The sequence below is a fragment of the Lipotes vexillifer genome, unplaced genomic scaffold (genome assembly GCF_000442215.2).
Source record: "Lipotes vexillifer unplaced genomic scaffold, Lipotes_vexillifer_v1.1 scaffold1024, whole genome shotgun sequence".
In the NCBI taxonomy this organism is placed as follows: domain Eukaryota; kingdom Metazoa; phylum Chordata; class Mammalia; order Artiodactyla; family Lipotidae; genus Lipotes; species Lipotes vexillifer.
Genome location: NW_006773994.1, coordinates 36,593 through 42,917, shown reverse-complemented (window position 1 = coordinate 42,917; position 6,325 = coordinate 36,593).

The following is a 6,325-nucleotide window of genomic DNA, read 5'->3' as shown; positions in this document are numbered from 1 at the left end:
TTTTTTGCGGTACGCGGGCCTCTCACTGTTGTGGCCTCTCCCGTTGCGGAGCACAGGCTCCGGATGCTCAGGCTCAGCAGCCATGGCTCACAGGCCCTGCTGCCCCGCGGCATGTGGGATCTTCCCGGACCGGGGCACGAACCCGTGTCCCCTGCATCGGCAGGCGGACTCTCAACCACTGCGCCACCAGGGAAGCTCCTCTTTTTACACTCTTACTGTTCTTTCTCAGTGTCCTTGGAAAGTTCTTCCTCACATTGCTGACATCAAAAAATTGCAATGCTCTGGGGCTTCATTCATGGACACTGTTCTCTCTTCTGCCTACATGCATACCTTAGGTGATATAATCCAATTGCTTTACTTTGAGTACCACCTTCAAAGGAATAAATCCAGATGCACACTTTAAATCCATCCTGCCTCCCTGCGTTCTGAGTATACTATGTAACTGACAAGACGCGGTGGTTTCATCTTGGGTCAACCTGGCCAACCTGGGATAATATTTCCCATAATTCCCTACTATGTATATTTCCAAGTTAGGGTAGACCACAGAAGAAAATGAGATTTGAAAGCAAAGCCATGGATATTAAGTACTGAATGTGCCTGGTGCTGCAGCAGCTCACACACATTTCACTAGTCTGCTGGCTCACTTTGTTAATGAGGAAGGTCACACTCCAATCCTTTCTGGCTGCCATTGCATTTTCTCTTGTCAACTTCTCTGGTTTAGGCCAAGCACGTCATGCATCTCTGTAGTAAAGTGATCCAGCTTCTGCAAGGCAACCCTCATCACCGAGGTTAGAGGGAGTGAGAGAGAGACATATGTTCTGATTTGTTCTCACAGGTTTTCTTTTGTCATCGTAGGTTGTTCCATGCTGTTTCAGGGCTCATTTTTGTACTGTTTACTTTCTCTTGCCGTCTGTTTTCTCCCCAACTGCCAACGCTGCTGCAGAACAGTGATTTTAGGACCACACCAGATGCAAAGATTACAGCTTTCCAAAAAATTCTCCATCAGTTCCAACAATTTTGGAAGTCTAATCTCTAGAATGCTCCCCTTCTTCCCTACCATTCTTACTGGTTCTGACACCCTAATTGAATCCTAACTGATGTGCTACTTGACACTCAATACCTACTTGGCCTTTCAAATGCAATATATCCAAAACTGAAATTCTGACATTCCTCTACCACAAAATTTCTCTTTCTAATTTTCTCCAACATACATATAGCAACTTGATCTTTCTTTCTGTTAAAGCCAAAAGTCTTGGTGTCACTCCCAATACCTCCCAGTACCACTCACACTCATATTCTGCATTTCAGAAAATATTTTCAGTCTACGTTTAAAATGTATCTAGAATCCAACCTCTTTCTGTCCTCTTCCTGGTACCCCATTCTATCCCAAGTAAATCATGTCTCACTGGGATGACTATATCAGTCTCCTAATTTGTCTTCCAGCATCTATTGCTGCTCCTAAGTCTATTACCAACTCACTAGACAGAGTAAGGCTGTTAGAAAACAAATAGGATAATGTTATTTCTTTGTTCAGAACCTCCTAAGGTTTCCCATCTCAGAGTAAAAGCAAAATTTCGTACTCTGAGTCAAAAGGCTTTACTTCATCTGGTGCCATCATTATTCTCCTCGTATTCTTATTCATTATTCTTCCCTCTGGCTTACCTTATCTACCCATATGGACCCTCTCCTCACACCAGGCATTCTCCTGTCTCAGAATGTGCGTGCTTGCTTTCCCCTCTGCCTGGAAAGTTTTTTACAGACAGCAACACAACTTGTCCTTCACTTCCTTCCAGACTTTTTCTTGAAATCTTCCAGAACAACAACTTTAAAATTACAACCCCTATCCCCTCATAAAATATCTTCCTTCCCTGCTATATATTTTTGTTCTTAGCACTTAATACTGATTAAAATAATGTACATATATTTTACTTATTTATTTTATGTGTCATCTATTATATTACAAATTTGATGTGGGTAAAGATATCGGTTGTTCTGTCTGATAGTGTAACCTAAGTCCACAGTACCAGGTCTGCCAAATAGTAGGCCCTCAATAAATATTGTTGGATGGATAGAGAAATAGTAGTGTTACAGTTAATACAGTGGCATAAGTCCATTAGGTCCTGAAAAAAAAAAAAAAAAAAAAAATCCATTTTAAAGCGTTAATTTAAAAAAAAAAAAAAAAAAAAAAAAAAAAAAAAAGAGGCTACTGTCATGGTATGGCATAGCTCCATGAAGAGACCTGTGTCATTTTGTCTGTCATGTTGAACCATATGAATTTCTAAGTCTTTTTGATTTATATGAATAGAATTTCATGTGGTTCAACCAAAATGTAAAATGAGATCCTACAAAATATATGGCAGGCTGGGTAAACTGCCTATGAAGAATATTAGTCAGTTGTTGTGCTTTGTTTTTTCTCAATGCTGATTGCTTTTCACTGCTGATACTTTACAAATATAGTTCCCAAGTTCTAAAATCTACATACTAAGTGGATATCAGTAACTCTAATGATTAGATAGGTTGCCAAATATTCAGAACCCAATCACTTGTGATTCAGCTCCACCTCTGCAATTGCCTACAGGGTAAATGCTGCCACTGATATTTTAATGGTACAAAGCTTACTTAACTCAGGCATCCATGAGCTTTTTCAGCATCACGAACAGTGATCATTAAATGTCTTTTTCTTGTATTGTAGAAATATAAAAAGAAAAAAATCAATATATCTACTAAAGATTTTGAACATTGAGTCTAGTTCTCATTTCCCCTTTATAATTCCCTTTTAAGTACTTGTCCATTGAACAGATCAGATATTTAATATTGAACAAAACTCTACAGTTTGTCTCTTTCATAGGGGTAAAAAAGAAAATAAGAAAGATTTAGCTCTTTTACTCTCCAGTGGAAGATAATTACGAGTTTGATACTCATTAAAAATACCTTTAAAATAATAGGCTAATAGTCACACATCTTCTCCATTACTTATTTTCAATCTACCTTAAAAATAAGATGTGGCCATTATATCCAATCTATTTTTACAAGGGCAGAAAAAAATCTACAAGTAAGATAAAAATAAGAAAAAAATGGAACATCAGTGCGGAGTTCCTTGAGTCAATAAGGCCTGAGAAAGCAAGAAGAGTGTCCTTGTAATTTGGGGAGGCAGTTCTAGATGGGATGCTGAATTGGTAATGGAAAAGAAATGATAAATGGGTGAGCAGCCAAAAAAAAGAAAAAAAAAGAAACATACTGATCTCCTGTGATGTGGTCAGCTAAGTGTTAGTTTTTTTCCCTAGCAACTCTATTAGGTAAGTTTTTCTATCCCTGAATAAACTAAAGGTAAGAAACTTGTCTGAGCTATCATGTATGTTACACATACAATACACATATTTTATATATTTATACCTTGTCACAAAAATGGTTTGAAATAATTTTAAGAAATTGCAGCTAGTGAGCAATGGGAGTTAATTTAGAAGATATCTCTGTTTGATACCAAATATTTTGCTCTGGTAAGTAAATTATGTCATAATTCTTTAGGCAAATGAAAGTGTATCAATGACCAGATAAATATTTACTGCCTTTATTGCTTGCTAGAAAACATACCCCTTATTGGCTTTATCCTTTCTTTCTCTCACTTCTTCACTCCTTTATTGGTATTTCCTCCACTCTCAAATACACTATTTGCACTCAAAGCCTTCTTAGGGTATATTTCTAGCGGAAGCCAAAGACAGACACATATTTGGCTTGATGGTCTCAATGGCCAACTCCAGCTCTATTTTTAAATGTCCTCAATACTTCAAAAGAGTATGTCTAATGGCCTGACTTAAATGAATCATCTAGTAAATGTTTTCTGAACAAATTAATTGCTCTGGAGAGCTAATATAGACATCTGAAAAAAAAATAAAGAAGCCAGTGAGTCCCTTCTGTAATCTTCATATTTTGAGGGAAACATGGCAGAAACTTAGACTTTAACTGAGTGTCCTGGTTGTCTGCTGCCTTCTCAGTTGACTAATACTTATGCTGCCTCTTTGTCTCCTACATTGCACTTGCCTCCAGTAATTCAATCTCTCAATGCCATTCTCTATTCTCTTGCTCATTTAGTTTGAACAATACCTAAAAAATATTCATTCCTTGAAGTCCTTGAAATTCAACCTTCAGTGCTGGGAATAAAAAGCTCTCTTTAAATTTAATAACACTGCCAGCTTTGAAAGCCTGCTCTAGGCACTGTAGCGAATATTTTTTCATTTTACATTAATAAAAAATTGAGGTAGTATAAGATTTATTTTGCAGAACAGTAACAGGCTTAGACAATTTAATAATTTTCCCCCATATGACCCAACTATTAAGTGACAGAGTCAGGTTTCAAACTTAAGCATGTATAACCCAGAGTATTTTCATTGTATTATTTTCCAGAAAAACAAATATACTTATGCATACGCACACGAAGTTAAGAACAATTTGTCAACACTTCGCAGTAGGTATTCAGTATCTGTGCCCTTGTAAATGTTGATGAATAAATACCCAATTAAGGGATCTCCCAGTTTTCCCAGTCACAGATCCATTTTTCATTAGCTGTGTTACATCAAGAGACTTATTTAATTTCTTTAGGTCTCAAAAAACAAAACAAAAGTGGAGAGCAAATACAGTACCCACTTAATGGTACTGGTGTTAGATTTGAATGAAACAGCGAATCTGAAGAGCCTGACATGATCCCTGGAGCATAATACATCACCCCAAACTGGAAACCATTACTGTTAATGATCTGAATAAAAAGTGGTTTAATGGTACATCAAGAAGTCTTTAAAAAGACAGAGGGCATGAGCTATAAAGGTAAGAAGTTCTATTTCTAGAATAGGGAAATAATGTTCCCCTATTATCCTTGCTTAATAAAATGTAGACTCTGTTGGAGATATTTCTAGAAATTCTATCACCGATAGCTTTGATGTGATGGGTAGTATGCTGACCCAGCAGAAGGAACATTTCCTTTGGACACAATAACCCACAGAGGATATTGTATTATAAACAAAGGTCCTTTTCACAAATGTAAATGTTGAAGGCAAGCAAATTAAAAAAATAGAAAGAAAACAAGATTTCATGATGTAGCATGAAACAAAGAAGTGTTATTAAGGTTAGATCTACTCTGCACTTTCGCTACAAATCATTTTCATTCTGGTGGCAAATGCAGATACAATTCATAATAGTCTTTCCATGATACATTAGACACTAACACTATAACCATAAAGTAAGTGCAAAAAAAGCAAAAAATCCATTGTCTTTCCAGGGGAGAATTTTGGAAGGCATTTTAAGGAAAGCAAAGTTGACTGAAAATAGAAAATTGTTTCGAGAAGTTAGTGCATTTTTAAATTTCTCTTATGCTTTGGAAACATTCCAATTGGGCCCTTAGTAAAATTTACATGCATTGAATGTCTGTCTAAAATCACAGAGAGCAGTCCTGGAAGATGCTACTCATTCTCCCAGCATGAACAATGAATTGGAGATGACTGTGTATATATACATGTAGAGTCACTGCTGGGTTGAATGTGAACGTAACATGGGTAGGCTGGACGTGCAAGCACTTTATCTCTGACTATTCAGTACCCGCTGCCTGAATTGTTGTCCTACATCTCATCTATTCAGCAGACTCGGATGGTAATATAATGTCATAGACTGGGTTGATTTTGTTAACTCAACTGAATCTGAAGTTAGTGTGTGGCAAACATCATCACGGTACACTACAGTGTGACACAAGGTCGAAAATGCTAACTCTGTTTGTCGTGTAAGAGAGGAGGCTGCCTCAAAGCTCCTTCAAAAGGATTTCCAAACAAACACTTTCCGGGAAAGCTTTCAGTTTTACCACCTTCAGAGTTTCAGGTATGCATCTGGAGAGGACTGTTGAAGACTTGAATGGTTTTCTCATTCTCCAGACCACATGTAAATACAGAACTCTGACCTATAACCTGTGGCAACCAGCCCACCCAACCTTTGTAATAATCCGCCCCAAATGGACAAAACTCAGTTGGTAACTGTCAGCTTCCTAATTTTTGCCCCCGCTTCCACTTAGCCCTTACTTGGGAGCAAATATGCTCCCCTACACAGTCACGTCGGATGCCTCGCGTCTAGTTAGCCAGTCTTCAGGTTCACCAGGCTAATGACCTCCCATCAGTGCACACCTGAAGCCTTCCCTATTTGTTCCCCCAATACAAAGCTTCCCAACTCCCCTGCCTTTTAGTCTCTGCCAAGTGATGGTGGCTGACCCCTTTGTTAAGCAAACTCTGAATAAATAATTTTTGCTTGGTCTCGTTTGGGCAGTATCCATTTATTTTTACAACAGTTTTAT